The following is a 24,514-nucleotide window of genomic DNA, read 5'->3' on the forward strand; positions in this document are numbered from 1 at the left end:
GAGACTGGATCTAGGAGTTAGTGAAACGGATCTGACCTCAGAAGGTCGTTTGGGGATGTGCATGGAATGCACTCGCCGAGTCCATTTCCCAGACTCGGCGAGTTGGTGCGAGTTGTTCGTCGATTACGAACCAGGGGTTGAGTAACCGAGTCGGGTGAGTGACTCAGTGAGTTGGAAGAGATTCAGAGGGATCGGGTTCCCGTAGGAACTCGGCGAGTCCATGCCAGACTCGGCGAGTTGGGTTGACCGTTGACCGTTGACCGTTGACCAGTGTTGACTGGTTTGACTTCGTGGTATTAGTCAGCCAGAGTCAAGTAGTATTAAGTAGAAATACACTTGTGTTGTAGGAGGACGATAGCTCGGGAGATCGAGCACTAGTGGTTGAGAGCTTTACGAGTTACCGAGACATGCGAGGTGAGTCTTCTCTCTATACGTTACCTTGAGTGGCATTATGAGTTGACCAGAGGGTCTTATGTGCTTTGTATGAGATTATGTGTTATTTATGAGATTGTATGCCATGTGTTATTTGTATGTTGTATGACTATATAGACCGGACCGGAGGGTCCAACGAATCAGAACGGGCCAGAGGGCCCAATGAGCTATGACTGGACCAGAGGGTCCAACGAGCTGCGAGACTGGAGGGTCCCACTGAGACATCTTGACCAAAGGGTCGGGTTAGCCACGAGTGGCGTATTTGTGGTATGTGGTATTTTGGGGAACTCACTAAGCATTTATGCTTACAATTGTTATGTTTGATGTCTCAAGTACCAGCGAGGACCGTGGGAAGGCGACGGCTTGACACATACACACACACTGATGGAGATTTTTATGTGTAGAGATCTTGAGATTTGTTTTTGAAAACAGAATTGATTATGGATTTTGATTTGTGATGTGATACATTATGCGGTTTTAAAAATGAAAAATTATTTTGAAATTTACGGTGTTACAAGTTGGTATCAGAGCCCAGGTTTGAGGGATTCGGATGCACCTTCGGGCGTATTTGAACTCAAACCGAGGATTTGAGAAATTTTCAAATAAAACAAAAATTTTCTAAAAAGAAAAAGAGGTTTTGGGAAACGAGCAGAGTGGAAGGTGTGTACGGTCAGCCAGCGCCCGAACGGTGAATCCCCAAAATACCCTTACATTATATGAGTTATGAGATATTATGTTGTACATGTTAGAGAGGCTATGTATTCCTATTAGGACTAGAGTGAGCCTGATTTGTGATGCCTTAGCTTAGGAGATCGCTGCTGCTATGAGATACTTTGAGAGTGAGTAGGTAGCAGTGAGGAGCTCAGGAGAGGGCTATTGAGGGTAGCCAGTGCATAGCGAGAGTAGAGTGTTTGCGATTTGGGATCCTAGGAGGAGGACTTGGGTTGTATATCGATTCGGTGTGGACGATAGTATTGGGCCCGTACTATTGAAGACACCGGATTGGTGCGCAGTCCAAGTAAGAATCCTTGGGGGGTACCAGGAGAGAGGACGTTTGAGTTATCGAGTGTGAGTATACTCGAGAGTATTCTTGATATTTCTTATGTTGTATTTCACAGGTTGATCATGGTCGGGACACGCCATAACCCCGAGAGCAGTGGGGTGAGCGATGAGGAGATCCGTCGAATCATCCATGAGGAGGTGGCTGCTGCCATCAGAGCCGAGATTCCGGAGATGTTTGGGTCTATTAAGACCACACTGATCGAGACACTTGACGAGTGTTACGATGCTTTGACTGATGTTGCTGTTGCTGCTGCGAGACCCCAGGGTGGTGATTCGTTGCTGTACCGAGAGTTCAGCAACACGAAACCACCGGAGTTCGATGGTACACAGGATCCGATCGCCGCTATGAGGTGGATCTCAGACATGGAGGGGTGTTTCTATACGTGCTCGTGTCCGGAGCACTTGAGGGTGCGATTCGCACTCAACCAGCTTCGCTTGGGGGCGAAGGACTGGTGGAAATTCATGACCGCGAGCTATTCTACAGTTGAGCTGACTGCAGTGACCTGGGAGAGGTTTACTGCGATGTTTCGTGACGAGTATGTTCCCCAGGTGGAGAGGGAACGTTTAGCTTAGGAGTTTCTGACCCTCGAGCAGGGGACCGAGTCGGTGACAGTGGTTACGAGGATGTTTCATGAGCGGGCGCTGTTTTGCCCAGAGTTGGTGTCCACTGAGCAGGCTCGCATGAGCCGTTATCTGAGTATCTTGAGGAGGGACATTCGTGAGTTCGTGGTGAACTCGACTTATCATACATTTGCCGAGCTCCAGGCAAATGCTAGGAAAAGGGAGATCGAGCTTGAGACACAGGCGAGGGAGGAGACTGAGTTGCAGAGGGGTGATCGGCGACCGGCGCAGTCGCAGCCGGCCGCCAAGCGGGCAAAGCCCGCTGATTCGAGGACAGGCAGTTCGAGGGGCCGCACTTGTGGTAAGTACGGCAAGAGCCATGACGGGCCGTGCAAGACTGGGGTATGCTACAAATGCGGGAAGGAAGGACATTTTGCGAGGGACTGTCCGAAGGGGTTCTCGGTTTGCTTCCATTGCAACCAGACCGGCCATCGGAAGGCCGAGTGCCCCCAGCTTCAGAGATCAGCGCAAGGATCTGCACCTGTGGTTCGAGCTGCCGAGACCCAGCCAGTGAAGGCCGAAGCACCGAAGGTTAGGGGGAGAGCCTTCCAGCTGACTGCGGAGGAGGTCCGCGCAGTACCTGACGTCGTGGCGGGTATGTAATCTTTATCTATTTTATGTTGAGTTTATGCTATTGTAATTGATATATGTTATGCGTAGGTACTTTTCTTGTGAGTTCTGTACCTGCATTGGTTTTATTCGACTCGGGTGCTAGTCGGTCATTCATATCTTTGGCTTTTAGTCGGCACATTAGTATTCCGAGGGAGACGTTGAGTCGACCTTTGCGGGTTTTCATAGCAGATGAGCGTGAGGTATGTGCTACCGAGGTGATACGTGGATGCATGCTGGAGATCTTCGGGGTGGGGTTCCCGATCGATTTGATTCCGATCGCTATGGGGGATGTTTGTGTCATAGTAGGGATGGATTGATTGAGCCGTTTTGGGGCTGTCATAGATTGCGAGCATCAATTGGTGATGATCTGAGATCCTAGTGGGGGAGCGCTGACGGTTTACGGCGAGGGGACTCGTGGTGGTTCGGTTTTCTGTTCGGCCGCTAGAGCGAGGCGGAGTTTGCAGCAGGGCTGCAAGGGGTTCGTAGCCTATGTGACAGATGTGTGAGAGGCCGCTGGGAGGCCAAGTTCAGTGGATGAGGTGCCGATAGTGCGTGAGTTCCCGGACGTGTTTCCCGAGGAGTTGCCGGGTGTGCCTCCCGAGAGGCAGGTGGAGTTTCGTATCGATTTGGTTCCCGGGGCTGCGCCTATTGCCAAGGCGTCGTATCGGCTAGCACCGCCAGAGATGCAGGAGTTATCCTCACAGCTGCAAGAGCTGTTGGGGAAAGGGTTCATCCATCCCAGTAGCTCTCCCTGGGGAGCGCCGATCCTTTTTGTCAAGAAAAAGGATGGTTCACACCGTATGTGCATTGATTACCGGGAGTTGAACAAGTTGACGGTCAAGAACCGTTATCCGTTACCGAGGATCGACGATCTATTCGATCAGTTGCAGGGGGCGTCTTGGTTCTCCAAGATTGACTTGAGATCGGGATATCATCAGATGAGAGTTCAGGATGAGGATATCCAGAAGACGGCGTTTAGGACTCGTTACGGGCATTACGAGTTCGTGGTGATGCCATTTGGGCTCACCAATGCACCAACGGCATTCATGGATCTCATGAACAGGGTGTGTAGGCCGATGTTGGATCGTTCAGTCATTGTATTCATTGATGACATTCTGGTGTATTCGAGGACCACAGAGCAGCATGAGGAGCATTTGAGGGAGCTCCTCGGAGTTCTGAGAGTGGAGAGGCTTTTCGCCAAATTCTCCAAGTGCGATTTTTGGTTACGGGAGGTCCAGTTCCTAGGGCATCTCGTTAACCAGGATGGGATTTTGGTTGACCCGGCCAAGATTGAGGATGTGATGAGTTGGGAGGTGCCGAGGTCACCTACGGAGATCAGGAGCTTCTTAGGGTTGGCAGGCTACTATCGGAGATTTATCAGAGATTTCTCCAAGATCGCCGTGCCACTTACCAAGTTGACCCGAAAGGGTGTTACTTTCTCATGGGGTCCAGAGCAGCAGACCTCGTTTGAGACCCTTCGCCAGAGATTGTGTGAAGCCCCTGTGCTCGCACTACCGGAAGGGATGGAGGATTTCGTGGTGTATTGTGACGCATCGATATCGGGGTTGGGAGCGGTGTTGATGCAGAGAGGGCATGTGATCACGTATGCATCGAGGCAGTTGAAGCCTCATGAGATGAGATATCCCACCCACGATCTGGAGTTGGGGGCTGTGGTGTTCGCCCTCAAGATTTGGCGTCACTATCTGTATGGGGTTCGGTGTACGATATACACGGACCACAAGAGTTTGAAGTACTTGATGGATCAGCCCAACCTGAACATGCGGCAGAGGAGATGGCTGGACGTGGTAAAGGATTATGATTGCGAGATCCTGTACCACCCGGGCAAGGCTAATGTGGTAGCTGGCACCCTGAGTCGTAGGGCAGAGGGTGCCCCGATGCGAGATATATGTATGAGGTTGACGGTGATGACTCCGGTATTGGATGCCATCCGAGGGGCCCAGGCCGAGGCGGTGAGACCGGAGAACCGTAAGAGAGAGCGAGTTATCGGGCAGGTGTCGGAGTTTGTTACCGATAGCCATGGGCTTATGACCTTCCAGGGACGGATTTGGGTACCGTTTGTGGGAGGGACGCTGTCACACCCCCGAACCAGACGGCGGAAACGTCCGGGGGCTGTCGTTACTCAATTGAATACCATAACATTGAATATATATGAAACGTAACAACATTCGTCACCATGCATTAATATAGTACAACCAATAAAGTTTACATGAAGTACATTGTTTAAACATTACATTCCCAAAAATAAATTGTTCGATTCGTTAATAAGTAAACTGCAAGCCATCACTGAGTACGTTTTCCTTTGATTCACTGGTTCCCTGAGAATACAAGTATTTTGAAAAACGTCAACATGCGAAATGTTGGTGAGTTCATAAGCGGTATTTGAAAAACAATGTTTTGTATCGTTTTGAAAACCACCAGAAAATCCGATATTTTCTGAAAAGAAAAGCTTTTGAAAACGTTTGCGAAGATCCATAGTTATGCTTGTTTGTTTCCATACTTGCAAAAAGAATTGTTCATTCAACTTGTATACATTTCGAATCCGCATGTATTGAAAAACCCTAGGAAAACCCGATGTTTTCCTAATTCTTTGAATTCCGTGAAGTTAAAATGAAACCATTGCAACGCGTGAAGTTATCAATCCCAGGCGACGTCGGATTATTTTTGAGCATGATTAATTGCTATAAACACCCGTTACACAAACGACCAGTTTATAACTATACTAACGATCCCGTAGGCGTCGTCCGTACTAATCACGTTATCCAACCGCCCTGTCTTCCCCACATCCGAAGAGAAAGAGGACACGAAGACCCCGATGACTCCATTAACCGGTTGGGGATAAAAAAAAAAGGTACGAGGGGTCCCTGACCCGCCTCGCATGAAATACCGACTTTACTAGCAATACCAAAGGACCCTTGGGGACCGATAGTATACAAGCCATTGAAAGTCCTTTTACGCTGTGTTAGATCATGTAAGACCCAACACCTCGTAAGATAGAAGTCTTCGGGCCTTAAGATCAGGTCATTGGGCTAGCTAGGCCCAACGAACAAGATTTTACACTTTTGGGGCCCAAAGATAGTGCGTAGACGTCTGTGCACTCTCACGTGTATATTGAATTACCAAATGTTTTCGTGTATGAATCGAGTTATCGTCGTGTTAGTAGTTTCGGGTTTTTATTGGTTCGAGACCGAACCAATTCGTTTAACAACGACTTTTGGGTATTGTATTATTGTATTTCGTCGATAGTCGCGGTGCCATTATTTGATCAAATTGGGCGTATTGAATTAGCCTTGAAAGTTTTCTGTTTTCAGCCCCTCATTGTTTGTAAGATTTACTTTTTCAACCCTTTAAATAAATAACTTTCCGGTTTGATCCTTAAATCATTTTGCTTGACATTTTAACACCAAAAATTATTGAAATTAATATTTTTCAGCATACTTTTCATTGAAAACAGTTTAGGTCCCTGAAAATGCAGTTTTCTCGGTTATAACCCCTCTTTTTCGCAGTTTTGACAATTTTGGCCCAAATTGTGAAATTTTGCAACTTTGGTCCTTTTTAAATTTAAAAAGCATTTTAAACCTTTGAAAAGTACTTGGAACACTAGTAGTCCACTGTTTTACAGAAAAATACAGTTTTGGCCCTCCAAATCAGAAAATTTCGCATAATGGGCCTTATTGGGCCGAAAATGTCACTTTTAGCCCATTAAGCTTGAAATTTGTGTTTTTAGTCCTCCAACAAGTATATTTTCATAAAATACATTATGGAAACTGTTTTGACTCATCTCCCTCATCAGATTTCGAAATATTTCAATTTGGGCCCTTTAACTTTATATTTTTAACATTTTAAGTCCAAAAATTGAGTTTTTAGCCCAAATAAAATGTTATTAAGCCATTTAGCTATTTTTCTTGGAACACTTTGTATGTAGAAATATACTTGATGCTAGTATCATTAATCATAAAGTATATCTCGGTTTTTAGGGGTTTTAAGGCTAGATCCAACATTATAACACACAAAAACACACATATAAGCATAGAAATCATACAAGGCATACAAAACATATATGGATCTACACTTTCACTTGTATTCCCCCCCCCCCCCCCAAAACTCATAAAAACAGAAAATAGGGGGTATGAAGCTCACCTTAGGGGGTAGTTTCGGTTCTTGAAGAAAAGATGGAAGAAAACTTGGTGATTTTCGGCCCTAGCACCCCTTGATGAAGATCTCGAGTTTATGGAGTTTTCTAGGAGTATGATCACCAAAGAAACTTGTTTAGAATAAGAGATCTCATGTGAGAGGGGAGTTTTGAAGCTTAGGCATGGAAAAACTTACCAAAGGATGATGATAACCTTGAAGAATCCTCTTGAAACACAAGAAAAATTTCGAGACTTTGAATGGAGAGGAAGAGAGAAGTCTTGAGTGATTTAGAGAGATTTTTGTGAGATGTGTGTGTGTGTGTGTGTAAACTCTCGGCCAAGGGAAGGGAAAGAGAGAAATGAGAAGTGAGTGAAGTGACATGTGCATGGAAACATGTGTTTGTGCATGGAGATCCATGAGAGAATAAGGAGGTGGCATTGAAAGTCAAACCTTCTTCATTTCTTCTTGGATTTGGGCCATGGGCCGAGAATTTGGAAGGAAAAGGAAAAATTTGGGCTTTTATGCCCTCTAGCCCATGTAGAAGTTAGGTTGGATGAGTTTTAACCTAAAAGAAGTATAATATGATTTTTACCCTTTGTTGGACTAGTTTAGGTTATTCATGTTTCAAAACTCTTAATTTATTTCATTCTAGGCCCAATATGGACCATAATGTTGAAATAAATTAATGTGGGTCCAATTAGAGCCCATTTAAGGGTTCTAAGCCCATGATAGTCAAATTGGAAGCTTATTGGTCCATAGAGTCCAATAAGGAAGTCCTAGTCCAAAATGGACCTAATCAAGAACTTCTAGGGTTTCCAACCCTTATTTGAGCATATGAGATATATTTGAATGAGAATAGAGTATAGTATTCACTTAGAGTATATGCTTTTACAATGGATAATGTTTATGTGAGAAGAGAATTTCCTAGCTAAAAATGCTAGTTGTGACAGACGCGTACCATTTTGATGGAGGAGGCGCATCGATCGAAGTTCTCGATCCATCCCGAGGCTACCAAGATGTATTTGGACCTAAAGAAGGAGTATTGGTGGCTCTGTATGAAGATGTATGTTGCTTGGTTCGTCGAGAGGTGCCTAACTTGTCGCCAAGTTAAGGTCGAGCACCAGCGTCCGCATGGTAAGCTGCAGCCGTTGGAGATTCCCGAGTGGAAGTGGGAACAGATTACCATGGATTTCATCACCAAATTGCCAAGGACTGCGAGAGGAGTCGATGCAATTTGGGTGATTGTGGACAGGTTGACGAAGAGCGCTCATTTTCTTGCTATCAGTGAGAGCTCTTCTGCTGAGAGGTTGGCAGAGTTGTATGTGAGGGAGGTGGTATCGCGGCATGGGGTTCCGTTGTCGATCGTTTCGGATCGAGACGTGCGATTTACTTCCAGATTTTGGAAGAAGTTCCATGAGGAGTTAGGTACGAGGCTGCATTTCAGTACCGCATACCACCCGCAGACGGACGGACAGAGCGAGCGGACGATTCAGACGCTTGAGGATATGCTCCGAGCATGTGTTTTGGATTTTGGAGGGAGTTGGGACACCTATCTACCCTTGGCAGAGTTTTCGTACAACAACAGCCATCATTCGAGCATCGGTATGCCACCTTTTGAGCTGTTGTATGGGAGGAGATGTCGTACCCCTATTTACTAGGGTGAGGTAGGGCAACGCGTGATGGGTAGTACGGAGATAGTGCTTCAGACGACTGAGCAGGTCCAGCAGGTCAGGCAGAGGTTGTTAACCGCTTAGAGTCGCCAGAAGAGTTATGCAGATAGACGTCGAACCGAGCTCGAGTTCCAGGTCGGTGATTATGTTCTCCTGAAGGTATCTCCTTGGAAAGGAGTGATCCGATTCAGGAAGAGGGGCAAGCTAGGACCCCGGTATATTGGACCGTTTCGGGTGACCGAGAGGGTGGGTAGGGTAGCATATCGCTTGGAGCTACCCGTGGAATTGGAGCAGATTCATAATACCTTACATGTGTCTCAATTGAGGAAGTGTATAGCCGACGAGTCGGCGGTAGTGCCGTTAGAGGACATTCAGGTGGATGCGAGCCTGAACTACGCAGAGAGACCAGTTGCGATTGTGGATCGAAAGATCAAGGTTCTACGGAACAAGGAGGTGCCCTTGGTTTTGGTTCAGTGGCAACATCGGAAGGGGTCCGAGATGACTTGGGAACCAGAGCGTGAGATGCGTGAGCAGCATCCGGAGTTATTTGCAGAGCGAGACTTCGAGGGCGAAGTCTAGTTCTAGTGGTGGAGAATTGTAACAGCCCAGATTCCCAGGTATTACTTATTTATTTATTTTGGTAATTGGTGAAGGGACTCGGCGAGTTGGAGCCTAGACTCGCCGAGTATGTTCGCGGATTTGGACGCGGGTTCGCATCCGGACTCGACGAGTCCAAGAGTGGACTCGGCGAGTCCATGCTATTTAATAAAACCCTAATTTCTCATGTTTGAGGCGTATTTAAAGGGTCTTATGGCCGTCATTTGCACTCATCAGTCCCCAGAGTGAAACCCTAGATCGTTTGAGTGATTCAAGTGAGGGAAGGAGCCATTATTGATCTTGGAGTTGTTGTTTAGCAAGGAAAGATGAGATCTATCCAAGAGGAAGCAAGAGAGGGGTGGATTCTTGAAGATTTGAGGTCCAGAACATCACATCTGAGGTACAATCTCGAATCATTCTCTGTTGTTGTGACGTTCATGTAGATTTAGGGCTTTGGGACCCATTTGTGGCTAGATCTAGTGTCCTCATGGTCCCATAGCGAGTTAAGGTCCTGGATCTGGACCCATAGAGGTCCAGAGCACCTCATTGCCAAAGCTTTATATGCATCCATGGAGGTTTTGGCTTGGGATCAATGTATTTGAGGCTAAAACACCATTCATGAGCTATTCAATGCTTGATGAGCATCAAGACTTGGACTTTACGTGGTCAATAAGCTTTAGGAGACTGGATCTAGGAGTTAGTGAAACGGATCTGACCTCAGAAGGTCGTTTGGGGATGTGCATGGAATGCACTCGCCGAGTCCATTTCCCAGACTCGGCGAGTTGGTGCGAGTTGTTCGTCGATTACAAACCAGGGGTTGAGTAACCGAGTCGGGTGAGTGACTCGGTGAGTCGGAAGAGATTCAGAGGGATCGGGTTCCCGTAGGAACTCGGCGAGTCCACGCCAGACTCGGCGAGTCGGGTTGACCGTTGACCGTTGACCGTTGACCGTTGACCAGTGTTGACTGGTTTGACTTCGTGGTATTAGTCAGCTAGAGTCAAGTAGTATTAAGTAGAAATACACTTGTGTTGTAGGAGGACGATAGCTCGGGACATCGAGCACTAGTGGTTGAGAGCTTTACGAGTTACCGAGACACGCGAGGTGAGTCTTCTCTCTATACGTTACCTTGAGTGGCATTATGAGTTGACCAGAGGGTCTTATGTGCTATGTATGAGATTATGTGCTATTTATGAGATTGTATGCTATGTGTTATTTGTATGTTGTATGACTATATAGACCGGACCGGAGGGTCCAACGAATCAGAACGGGCCAGAGGGCCCAATGAGCTATGACTGGACCAGAGGGTCCGACGAGCTGCGGGACTGGAGGATCCCGCTGAGACATCTTGACCAAAGGGTCGGGTTAGCCTCGAGTGGCGTATTTGTGGTATGTGGTATTTTGGGGAACTCACTAAGCATTTATGCTCACAGTTGTTATGTTTGATGTCTCAGGTACCAGCGAGGACCGTGGGAAGGCGACGGCTTGACACGTACACACACACTGATGGAGATTTTTATGTGTAGAGATCTTGGGATTTGTTTTTGAAAACAGAATTGATTATGGATTTTGATTTGTGATGTGATACATTATGCGGTTTTAAAAATGAAAAATTATTTTGAAATTTACGGTGTTACATTATGAAAAGGTGTTTAAACTAGGGATGGAAATTTCACCCGACCTAGTGGGGAACCCAGTAGACCCGCCCCAATCAAGGACGTGTATTCCCCGCCAAAACGGGTACCGGGTACGGGGCTGTGGATCCCCATTATGCTAAAACGGGGATGGGGTCGGGGCTGGGTATAACAATCCACAACCCGCCTTGCCTCCGCTTTGATGACTATATATATATATATATATATATATATATATATATATATTAGTATATCGATCATTTATTGCATTTGAATTAAGTCAACTAAAATGAATTGATCTATATTAGACCATCAGAGATAGATTCCATATACCAAATTATGTTTACAATTCCAAGAGTTCATCAATCGTCACTTTGTTTGATGATCTGTATACCAAATCGTCACTATTCGTTTTGATACTTGTTAAACATTACGATTGATGTAAACATAATCTAATTATGACATGGTTTTGATCATTTATTAAACTTGGTTTTTTTTAAGTTGAGTTTATAATGTTGATAGATTGGGGATGAGTTTGTGGATGGGCGGGGGATGGGCTGGGGAAAAGCCCAAAATACAAAGGGGAGGGGATTTGATTCTCCGCATCCTTCGAGGATGTGGATGGGGATGCGGACAAAGTTAGATACTCGGGAATGAAGACATGGATGGTCAAACCCGCCCTATTTCCATCCCTAGTTCAAACTCATGTTTCCTTCAATGATAAAACGTTGCTTAAAGTACCCAAAAGAAGATGAGGTAGAAGGTAATAGATATTGGAGTAAAGAAGAACAAATTTCAACCTATATTACTTAATTATTCAATCCATTTCGGGGATTCACGTTTAATTTGAAAAAGGGTATTTTTGTAAACTTATATGTAGTTTCGAAGTTTATATAATTTTTTAATATGAAATTGATATACTACTAATTAAAAAATGATTTTTGATATAAATATAATTTTTATAGTTTTAGATGGATATAACATTTCGAAGTTTATATAATTTTTTAATATGAAATTGATATACTACTAATTAAAAAATTTATATTTTGATATAAATATAATTTTTATAGTTTTAGATGGATATAATGTAATCTTAAAGTTTATAAAGATATTGAAGTAATATATATAGTTTAGAAGGACATGAAGAATGAAATTTTATCTTTTTATTAAAATAATGTCCAATTCTTGATGATCGACATCCAACAAATCTTCCATATTTCCAGCTTGTCTAGATATTTTGTACTTAAATAATAATAGTATGATTAGGTGTAGTGTACTTTAGCATTTTAATATTAGAAAACTAAAGCTATTTAAGGTGTGGTTCTTCCCTCTTTGTAAAAAATCCAAGTTGTAACCGTTTTTCAATATTTAGTAGAGTAACACTTTAGCATTTCTCTCAAGTTTTACATTTCCTTCCACTGTATCTTTAAGTCTTTACTGTGTATTTATAGCTGCTAAGCACTTATTTCACTTTGTCATTACCAATTAACTCACTGTAGGACATTTTTTGTAACCAATAATGCACTACAACAAAACCATATTTAATTGTAGGCCTCGTAATATGGACTTTAAAATTTGTCTCAGACTAGCTAGGTTAATAGTTAATACTAACTTCAGTTTAATTCAAGGCAATCGATTGTGGCAAAGCTTAGCAACCAGTTTAAGAGCTTTGTTTGAGCATTTTGTTTTTAAATCTTTTCTTGAGATAATCCAGTTTACTTTGGGTTTTAACTAAAATGCAAGAAGTGGAAAAACATCCGCTCTAACAGACTTCTGATCCCAAAATTCACCACATCCAAGTATGGGGCTGTTTTTTTTTTGTTATAACCCCATCAAGTCGAGTAATGGTAATAAAGTGGCTGAAGGATAATGATGTGAAGTCAGGTATGCATAATATTTGTTTCTTTTCTAGATTCAATAAACCGTCCAAATAAAATTAAATGACCATTTAAACCTTGCATTACAAAAAAAAAAAAGTCAAAAGAAAACAGCCATATATACTTGGCTAGTGCTCAACACATTTAGTCTTGTATGGTATTAGTTAGAAAATGCAAGCAGGGATATGAACTCCAGGATCCCCTTCTTACGTTCAATTTCATCAACATCTGCAACTTTACCAGTAGAAAGCCATTCCTTTGTATCAGAAATTGCATTACGTAGGCTCTTCAAGTCTTTTGGGGGAATATCATTTCTCTTAATCTTATTCTTTAAGTCATATATGTAATCCTCCAAGGCATTGCATGCTTCAGCTTTCCTCTTGAACTCTTGGTCCTCAAGCTTGAACTTCTCAGCAGCTTTCACCATTTTCTTAATCTGTCGCTTTGACAATCTTCCACTAAGATTGGTAACAGTAAGGCTTTTGGTCATACCAGTGGATACTACCTTAGATGTAACTGTAAGGATACCATTAACATCTATTTCAAAGCAATCCTCTACTACTGAGACTCCTTGAGGAGCAGGTGGAATTCCTGATATTGTAAACGATCCCAACAAGAAGTTATCACTAGATCTAGTTCGTTCACCTTGATACACCATGACAACCATACAAGTTTGGTTGTTTTTATCAGTAGTAAAAGTCATGGTCTTCTTGGTAGGTATGGAAGTGTTCCTTGGGATCACAACATGCATTCTTTCCCCTTTTATCTCTGTACCAAGTGACAAGGGAGTGACATCAAATAGCACCAATTCCTTTACCATTTTGGTAGTTTCACCACATAACTTGGAAGCCTTAACTGCCCCCCATAAGCTACAGCTTCATCAGGGTTTATGTTCTTGCATAGCTCCTTCCCATCAAAGAACTCTTGTAACATAGATTGGACTTTTTGTATCCTAGTTGAACCACCAACAAGAATCACCTCATCTACATCTCCTTTGTACATATGAGCATCTACTAAACATGTCTCTAGTTGCTTGATACACTTTGTAAAGAAACTCTTATTAAGCTCCTCAAATTTGGCACGAGTAATCTTCAAAGAAAAGTCAATACCATCCAGCAGCGCATCTAGTTCAACTGAAGTTTGAGTATCATATGAAAGAATTCTCTTTGCTTTCTCACAAGCAACTTTCAACCTTCCTAGTGCTCTTTGATTTCTTCTCATATCCTTGTTCCATTTCTTCTTAAAATCCTCAACACAATAATTTACCATTCGGTTGTCAAAATCCTCACCTCCCAAATGAGTGTCACCAGCAACAGCCTTCACCTCAAACTTACCCTCTCCATCAATGGTGAGAAGAGAGACATCAAAGGTGCCACCACCAAGATCAAAGATAAGTACATTCTTCTTTCCACAGAATCTATTGTCTACACCATAAGCAATTGCAGCTGCTGTTGGCTCATTGATAATGCGTAGCACGTTTAGGCCAGCAATAGTAGCAGCATCCTTGGTTGCTTGACATTGAGAATCATTGAAATAAGCTGGGACTGTGATGACAGCATTTTTCACAGTCTGACCTACATAAGCCTCTGCAATCTCCTTCATCTTGGTAAGAACCATTGATGAAATTTCCTCCATAGAAAATTGTTGTTCATGACCCTTGTGCGTAACAACAACTTTTGGCATGTAGCTAGGCCCTTCTATGACCCTAAATGGCATTAGTTTTATGTCTTCCTGCACCGCATGACTTCACTGAACCTCCTGCCGATCAACCTCTTTGCATCTAGAATTTCATAACTTAAGCATATCAGCCATGCAATAAAAGTGTGTGAAAAACATAAATTTATTAAATCATATAGAGAAAGTAGAAACTGACTGAATATAGTATTAGCAGGGTTCCTTGCAATTTGATTCTTGGCACCATCACCAATGAGGCGTTGAGAATCAGTGAAAGCAACACAAGATGGTGTTGTTCGATTGCCTTGATCATTGGTTATGATCTCAATTCGATTATGTTTCCATACAGCAACACAAGAGTATGTCGTGCCCAAGTCGATGCCTATTGCTGGTGCTCCATCTTCCCAACTCGCCATTACTATAGAGGTTCGAACAAAACATTGTAAGATGATCATAATTTTAAAAGTATTACGGCCTATATGAAAAAAGAAAATTTTATTTTCGATAAAATTCTTTTACCAAAATTTTATTTATTTTTTACTTAGCAAACAAAAAATATAAATATAATAGTTTTTTTTTTTCAGAAAAACACAACCTAAAATTTTTCAAGTTATATATTTATGAGAAATTAAATATCCTCCTACTTTTATTCCTACAAATCATCCTACCCAATTAAATGATTACATATGTCATTTTAGTATGCTAAAATACCATTAAATGAGCATTAAATGTGACACATGTCATCATTTAATTGGGTAGGAAGATTTGTAAGAAGAAAAAGTAGGAGGATATTTAATTTCTCTATATTTATTTATTTATCTTTGTCTAGAAGATGCCTGTGTCGTTTGACGTGTGGTTTTCTAAAAAAAAAAACAAATAGTCTACTAACACGCGTAACCTTCCCATCCCTAGACATTCATTAATCTACAGGAAACCATTGTGGCATTAACCATAAAAACAAATGAATCATAAATAAAATTCGTCTACATACAACAAATTACTTAACTTCTTAATAATAAAAAATTGAAAGTCTAAGGTTAATGATTGTTTTAAGGTCTAATTTTAATGAGTGAAAAAAAGATAGTAATTAAGAATGATTTTTGAAATCCATCAAAGAGTGTATTTCTTTCTTTCTTTGCATTTTGATGGAATCCAATTCCATGCAATTTTACAACCAAACGCAATAACAAAATTAAACCTAAAATAACAATGGCATGCACTTTTTGAAGGGTTGTGATCCACGATTCTTAATTTTCACAAAAGCAATCAATACGATTTTAACTCTTTTTTTTTTAACAAAAAAAAAAACTCAAAAGTGTATTCAGATGAATGCAGTACGTCCTCCCCTTCGACTATGCCTATCATATGCAATGTTGATTTTATCAACCACATCATTCATTGTGCTGCAACAAACATATTAAACATATAATAATAATAATAATAATAATAATAATGTCAATTTAATATATAATAATAATATTACTTTTAATGCAAATTAACTAAAAGCTTAAACAAGCATCATACCTTGAGCAATCCGTGAACATTGCCAGATAACTAATCAATAGTGTGTCATTATATTCCTACAAAATAATGTACAAATTAATCATTACATAAGTAATTCCTTCAAACTATTTTGCATATATTCAATCTTCCAAATCACATAAACAATTCATAAAACAAGATTATTGACTTTTTTAATTGACCACTTACTAAATATTTAATGACATTTCATTTAATGAAATATAATTGAAAAATAATAAACTTGTAGAAAGAGTTTTTACCATTAAGAAATCATCCTGAAATTTCTCAGATTCAATAGCTGGTAATCTCCTCAAGAGACTAGAGACTTGTCTTAGCAAAGAATTCTCATATGGGATTTCACCTGTGCATGAAAGAGGGCAATGAGTTTACTATGCCTGCTCACGTTTGTCTAATTTCATAGCATTCATATTAGCCGTTAGGAATATTTACCATTTTGTGAAAGTTAATTACTTTGAACTTTTTTTTTTGGACGGCTGATAAAAACACCCTCTAAATTCTACTTAGTGGTGAGTATATTAACCGAAAAACCGAACCAAAATGAAAATAACCGAAATAACCGAACAATTTTAACTGAACCATTACTAAAAAAAAGGTGGTGAGATACTATTTTTGATTAACCAAATACATATGGTTCGCTTATGGGTTTTCATTCAAAAGGCAAAGTAGAACCATTAAAAACCGAACCAAATCAATAATATTATTAAATTTTTTTAATATAGTATAATATTAAATATATTTTATGTAATTATATTAGGAATTTTGAAATTTTCACAGGTAATTATTTGGAACTAAATAGGATACCTAATCTTATAATCACATTAATAGTTATAAACACTGAATCATTCGCTTTTTATAACAATGTACTTTATGTTTTTCACTTTTTATAGAAAAATATTTTTTATTTTTATCTATTTTCTACCATTATGGTTAACCAATATTAACTATTAACCATAAGTATTAACCAAGAAAAACCGTTAACCAATACCCACTGGCTACTAAAATGCATTAACCATTTATAATGGTTATGGTTCAGTTTTGACAAAAAAAAAAAAACAAACCGAACAACCCTATACACACCCCGAATTCTACTCCTAAACTACTTCGTTTGCCAACGACAAGGTTTAAACCCCTAAACCCTTAGAAGAACACCTTTTCGGACACCTTGTTTTATCCTATATGATCATGATGCAAGATTCTAACTATGTGATCACGAATTTAATAAAAGAAAGAAAAAGTTAGAAGATGAAAGGAAAAGAAAAGAAAGTTACAAATTTACAATTATACCGGGTAAATATTACAACACGTTTTCAATTTAGTTAAAAAGCATAGAAAGCTTTCGGCCATATCATTACTAGATCTCTACCAATGGCAAGAGCAGGAAAACCCAGTAAATTGTACACAATTTAAAGTTTCATTGTTAAAACTCAATGGGGTAATATCTTTTTGTCAAGATTCGTGAATTCAAGGTAATAATTTCTTAAGATGGGAGTCTACATGTTACCTCTGTTATCTATGGGGGCTCTGTCAACACTGCCAGATGTCAATGTCAAAGTTCAATCATGAAGCATTAGATCACTGGTTAAAGATGTCAACTGAAAAAGAATGCAGTGCGTTTCACGAGCTAATAAAAACGTAGAAGAAAGTTAAAAACAAAAGGAACTGAAACGAAGGACGCAGGCTTATAGAAGACTCAATGGATATTAATGTGAGTTATGAAAATATACAGGCTTGGATGCTTGGAGAACACGCATCATAGGATATATAGCAACTCAATTGTTTTACTGTTACGATTTCTTTGTTTCTGATTAGGAGGCATCACATAAAATCGGCAATAAATCTTCAATAAATGAGGAAGTTAATTGCAAGAAATCAGAAACCCAATCTTTTCCATATTTGAATCGGATATCCTACGCTTCTCTCTCTCTCTCTCTCTCTCTCTCTCTCTCTCTCTCTCTCTTCTGATAAAATTTTCGTATACGCGCGTTTTCTCTGTCTAATAACTTTCTAGGCATTGACATGCATATGTCGGAAAAATGTACAGATAAATTGGCTTCGGCTCTTTGCTTCATTCTTAAAAGATCTCCCTCACGAAGAAAAAAGAAAGGAAAAGAAGGAATAAGTAGAAGACAATATTTTCATTTACTTAACTAGAATTACATATGGTTTTATGTTTTGTTTGAAATGTCAATGCAATATTACTGCACATAAAATTTTGTTTATTTGAACCATGTCAATTTAAAATGTTTTCTTTTCATGTCTCATGCTCACAACTCAGATTGGCTAACTCTATTGTTGGTGTTGTGTCAAATGCATTCTATGGATTCAATCTAGGTATGTGCAGCAGTGTTGAATGATGAAGTGTCATTTTTTTCATATTTTTTCAAATTGAATGAAATCTTTATGGTTTTGTGCACCATTTAACTGTTTAATCTGTTTGTGGGATGTTGCATAATAAAGCATTGAAAAGTACATAGTGATTTGCATATTGAATTATACAACAATACAACTTAAATATATAAATACAAAACAAACTTCCTAAGTGTATCTTGTAAATCGACATTTTTTATTCCTGCAATTGTTTTAATGGTTGAAGCATAGGGATTCCAACATTTCTTTATACATTTAGTGATGGTTGATGACTAGTTACACGCACCGATGAAGAAGTTTGTCTCATTAATGGTGAAGGTGAAGAAGAAGAAGAAGAAGAAGAAGAAGAATGTATAAAGAAAGAAAGAGGCTTTATAAGATTGGTTACACGATTGGTGACTGTCCGAATTGTCATGGACAGGAATTGATGGGACATATGAGGGATTCTGTAATGGTGGATTCTTTGGTATGATATGGAGGAATGGAATTGACTAGATTTGGAGGATTGTGTCCCAAATTCATAATGGTCTACAGTCACAGAATTTAACAATTGAACATGGTTTTTCCAGAAAGCAGTTTAGTTACTTTGAAAAAATTATTTCATTATAGCATTTTACTTTTTTTTGTGCTTATTAAGGCACCATATTTTGAAACATACTTTAAACATCAATAAAGAAATAGTAATATAGCTTCCAAACAGCTTTAGACATAGTAGTTAGGTATTTTTTGGACAGAAATACCAATGTACTTTCTGACTCTGTCATTAGATTGTACTGCTATTTTTTTAATTTAGCATCCTACTTTAAATATTTGTTATGGGATTCTACTTTTAATTACTTTTTCTTATTAACAAGTGGAAACATGATGGTATTTCTGATTCTTTTAAGGAACTTGTACAAATGGTTGCAGTTCATTCATATTTGAGTTCATGCGTTCTTTTAGTAACCAACATCCATGAGAAAGAAGAAAGGATCCCGGATTTCCGGAACGCCCTTGAAACTATATTAATCATTATGTACTTAAAAATGTAGACGGGGCAAGTTTAAATGCAACTTTTTTCTTATATTATGTTTGTTTGTTTTATTATGGTTGCAGCTAGATTAAGCATCAGGTACTTTTAAAGCAAATAAGCATTTGCTAAATGCTTAATTTTAGGTACTAAATTAACAAAAATAACATATCAGACCAAAAATCATTTGGTAATTTTAAGCATAAGGTAGTTAAATTTTACGTTATTTAAGATACTAAAAAATATCAGGTAACTAACTTTTACATCATTTAAGCTACTCAAAAATAGCATCATACTTTGTGAGAAGGTAAATTTTAAGAATCAAACTTAGCAACATATTTCTCTTTTTAGCCTATAATAGCAATGTATTTCTCTTTTCCACCAATAATATCAATGCATTTATGTTTTTGGTATATAAAAGACTAAGCATTATCAATGGAACGATGATATTACCCTTTCAAAATTTAATAATGGGAAAATTGTAAAGAACAATAATGTACTTTACTCTCACTACTAATATAGGCAACGTACTTTCTTTTGAAGTACAATGTTTTACTACGAAAAAAGATAAACAAATATTGCTTTTGTTCATATAAAATAACATCTTTTTTTATAGCTACTCATACTAACTTGGAAATTTTTTTCATCTACCTTGTGTTTAATAAATACCTAAGAGAACCATGAATGAGTATGTACAACCTAATGTAATTATAACAATATGTATACATGGTTATTTCATTTTAGGGAAATTGAGTAATCTAACCCTTATAAATGAACAATCTGATAGCAATAACCAATTTTTATAATTTTTTTTTTTTAAATGATCACTTACTCATGAATATCGTATTCTGGAGTAAGTGGGTTCATTCCTGAGTGGGTGGTGGTCGGTAGGTATTGTTTCTGGAATCTGAAACTCGTACGCTCCGGACAGAAAAAGTGTATTCTGGAATATTGATTCCAAAATAATTATGTTCATTTCGGAGTTAGTGGTGGTTGGTAGGTATCTATTGGCGATATTCTAGATACTAAAGTTCTAGATACTAAAGATAACCATGATCCTGATAGATAACTGTTGTATAGGATTTAAACTCCTGTTTATTAGCTTAGTTAGTTTCACATATCTTGTACTCTGTTATATATACACATGAATAATATCAATCATAAGTTAAGTGAAAATACATCTGTTATGGTATGTTATGGTATCAGAGCGGGCACGACATTAACCCTAGCCAACCTCCCCTTTGTTTCTTCTCTTTTCTCGATTCCTTTCCAATGTCTACATCCGAAACTCCCATCTCTCTCAACACCATCTTACATCTTCTCACCATCAAACTCTCTTCCACAAACTACCTTCTGTGGAAAAATCAAATCACACCCTTATTGTCCTATCAGGATCTCTTGGGACATATTAATGGGACGGATCCTCCACCCGCTACCACTGTTGAGGTTGAAGGCAAACCACCTCAACAAAACCCTCTGTATCCACCGTGGCACAAGGCCGATCAACAAGCCTTTCTCATTATTCAATCATCTCTCTCTGAAGAAGCTATGGCAGAGACCATAGGCCTCAAATCCGCTCAAGCTATATAGAATACTCTTGAAGCTGCATACAGCCATGACTCAATGGAACGAATGCATACTTTTTGTGACTCCCTGCGACAATTACACAAAGGTACTTCCACTGTTTCTGAATACAGTCGCAAGTTTAAAGGCATCTGTGACCAACTGGCGGCTATTGGGCAACATATTGATGACCTGGACAAAAACCACTAGTTTTTGTGCGGATTGGGTTCTGGCTATGAGTCCTTTTCCACCACTCATCGTGCTCTAAAGCCAGCTCCTGCCTTTCGCACTCTTCCCTCAGTAGCTAAAAGTCATGAGTTATTTTTAAACTCAATCCACAACAATTCTACACCACCTGTTGTTGCTTTCCAGGTACAACAATACCGTGCTCCTCAATCCAATTCCCGTGGCTGAACCTCCAATCGAGGGAATTTTTTAGGAGGACGTGGCGGGGGAAATTTATCAGGAGGACGGGAACGTGGCAAGAGCCCCCCACACTGTCAACTCTGCAGAACCAATGGGCACTACGCCTCGGAGTGTCCAAACCTGTCTACATATGCCAAACATGAGTCTCCAATTGATGCTAACCTTGCTCAGTCCTTTCAGAATCAATGCGCCTTAACTCAATCCCGCCCGGATTGGTATGTTGACTCTGGAGCATCAGCCCACATGACCAATTCCACCAGTACTCTTGACAGCTCCGTTCCTTATTCGGGTAAACACCAAGTTACTTTTGGAAATGGTAAATGTTTAAATATCTCTAGAATTGGTACCACTACTATTTCAGATAATCTTAAGCTGTTGGATGTTCTTGTGGTTCCTCACCTTACTAAGAACCTTCTCTCCATTAGCAAACTAACCGATGACTCACTAGTTGACATATTGTTCTCTAATAAATCTTTTGCTATTCAGAATCACAGCACCAAGGACATAATAGCAAGGGTAAATGTGAGGATGGACTCTATGTGCTTGAGCAAGGAACCAAGGCTTTCGTTGTAGCTTTAAAAACTAAATGCATTATTGCATCTTTTGAACTTTGGCATAGTAGATTAGGGCATGTAGCTTTTGACATTGTTTCTTTATTACACAAAGTTGGTTCTTTGTCTGTTTCATCTATCTTGCCTAAACCTGGTTTATGTACTTCGTGTCAATTATCCAAAAGCTATCGATTACCTTTTAATGACAACTTGAAACGAGTCGCGCATGTTTTAAAACTTATTCACTGTGATCTATGGGGTCCTGCACCCATTCCATCTACAAATGGCTATCTCTATTATGTTATTTTTATTGATGACCACTCACGTTTCACCTGGTTCTATCCACTCAAGAAGAAATCAAATTTCTCAGCCATACTACCTATCTTCATCACTTTTGTTCAAACTCAATTTAACTGCAAGATCAAAGAATTTCAAAGTGATGGAGGAATTGAGTTCATTAATAATCGTGTTCACCATATCTTTGACACTAATAACACTCATCATCGTATTTCGTGTCCATATACACCTTAACAGAATGCACGTGCTGAAAGAAAACATAGACACATCATAGAAACTGGCCTAGCTATGTTATTTAATGCCCATGCTCTTGCCTCTCTATGGTTCGACTCGTTCAGTTCTGCGGTTTACATCATTAATCGGTTGCCTACCAAAGTTCTCTCCCATAAAAGTCCATTTGAGGTACTTTTTCATCAAGTACAAATTATGAAGTTTTCAAGGTATTTGGTTGTCGCATTTTCCCTTATCTAAGGGATTATGCACCTCATAAGCTTGCCCCACGAAGCACTCCATGTATCTTCATTGGTTAATGTACTCAATATAAAGGCTACAAGTGTCTAGATCCAAACATCAAACGAGTCTACATATCTCGGCATGCCCAGTTTGACGAAAATACTCTACCATTTTCTGGTGTGTTATCCGCTACTAATCTTGCACAAACCGTTTTTTCGACATTTGATGAACCAACACAACCAACAGTGGCTGATGTTCCCTTTCCACTGTTGCCACAGCCTCTTCAACCCAGTTCGATACCACAAACATGTGTTTTCTGTCTGCCACTTCAGCAACCATCAACCCCTAATCTACCAATCATACACGCCTCACCTTCACCCTCTCCTACACCATCATCAATAACATTGTCATCACCTTCGCCATCTGCCGAATCAGCTACTGATGAAACACCTCCAAAACGATCACCTGCCCATCATGATTCTTCTATACCGCAACATATCAGCTCTGTTCACCCAATGGTTACTCGTCTTAAAGATGGTATTGTTAAACGAAAACTTTTTGCTGACTTGGCCTCATTGGCTAGCACACCGCTCATCACCTCCTTGTTCTCTACAACTGTCCCAAAGGGGTTCAAATCAGCAGCTAAAAATCCTCAGTGGCTTATGGCAATGGAAGAAGAAATGGTTGCATTACGTTCCAACAACATATGGGATTTGGTTCCTCGACCCTCAAATTCAAATGTTGTCGGTTCCAAATGGATATTTCGAACTAAGTTTCGTTCTGATGGCTCGATAGAGAGGTACAAGGCTCGTCTTGTGGCACAGGGATTCACTCAAGTACATGGAATTGATTATTCTCATACATTCAGCCCTGTTATAAAAGCATCAACAATATGCATCGTTTTGACCATAATTGTCATGAAAAGTTGGCCTTTACATCAATTAGATGTCAAAAATTCTTTCTTGAATAGGTGTCTCTCGGATATAGTTTTTATGGAACAACCACCTGGTTTTCTTGATGAAAAATTTCCTCTTCATGTATGTCGGTTGAAGAAGGCTCTCTATGGCCTTAAACAAGCTCCAAGAGCATGGTTTCAACGATTGAGTGTCTTCCTTGTTTCACTTGGTTTCTATTGCAGCAGGGCCGATACGTCCCTTTTTGTCTTCAAACAAGGCTCCATACTGCTTTACTTACTTATTTACGTGGACAATATTATTCTTACAGGCAACAACTCATCTCTTATTCGCAGCTTTATCAATAGATTAATGGCGAATTCGCTATTAAAGACCTTGGTCAGCTAAGTTATTTTCTTGGTCTAGAAGCATCTTGCACTGACAATGGCTTGTTTCTCACTCAAGCAAAGTATGCCCATGATATTCTTACACGTGCAGGTCTTCTCGAATCCAAACCAGTGTCCACTCCACTTCATGCCACTGATCAGTTGCTCAGTGATGGGGCCCAGTTCTCTGATCCTACCTTGTACCGATCGCTTGTTGGGGCACTCCAATACCTTACCATCACTCGTCCTAATTTGTCTTATGCGGTAAACCAAGTTAGCTAGTTTCTTCAAGCACCTACCATTGATCATTATCAAGCTGTCGAACGCATTTTAAGATATGTTAAGGGCACACTCTCATTTGGGTTACATTTCACTCGACCTCGTTCTACCTATGGTTATTCGATCTTTTTAGGTGGTAATTTGGTGTCGTGGAGTGCCAAAAAGCAACCAACAGTCTCTCGTTCAAGTTGTGAGTCTGAGTATCGGATAATGGCTAACACGACTTCTAAGATCATTTAGGTAACACATCTCCTTCGTGAACTTCATGCTCTTCCGCCTTCTGTGCCAACCTTACTTTGTGACAACAAAAGCGCATTATTCCTCAGCCAAAATCCTATTTCACATAAACGTGCTAAGCACATTGACATTGATTATCATTTTGTATGGGAACTCGTCTCGTCTGGCAAGCTTCAAACCAAA

General features: G+C 40.0%; 1 pseudogene; it reads right to left on the bottom strand.

Annotated features, from left to right (window-relative positions):
• Positions 1-12,814: 12,814 nt before the first annotated feature.
• On the bottom strand, positions 12,815-14,744 carry LOC145067585 (heat shock cognate 70 kDa protein-like; annotated as a pseudogene).
• Positions 14,745-24,514: the final 9,770 nt, after the last annotated feature.

This window comes from Lactuca serriola, chromosome 8 (assembly GCF_051521515.1).
Source record: "Lactuca serriola cultivar US96UC23 chromosome 8, Lser_US96UC23_V15, whole genome shotgun sequence".
NCBI classification, from domain to species: Eukaryota; Viridiplantae; Streptophyta; class Magnoliopsida; order Asterales; family Asteraceae; genus Lactuca; species Lactuca serriola.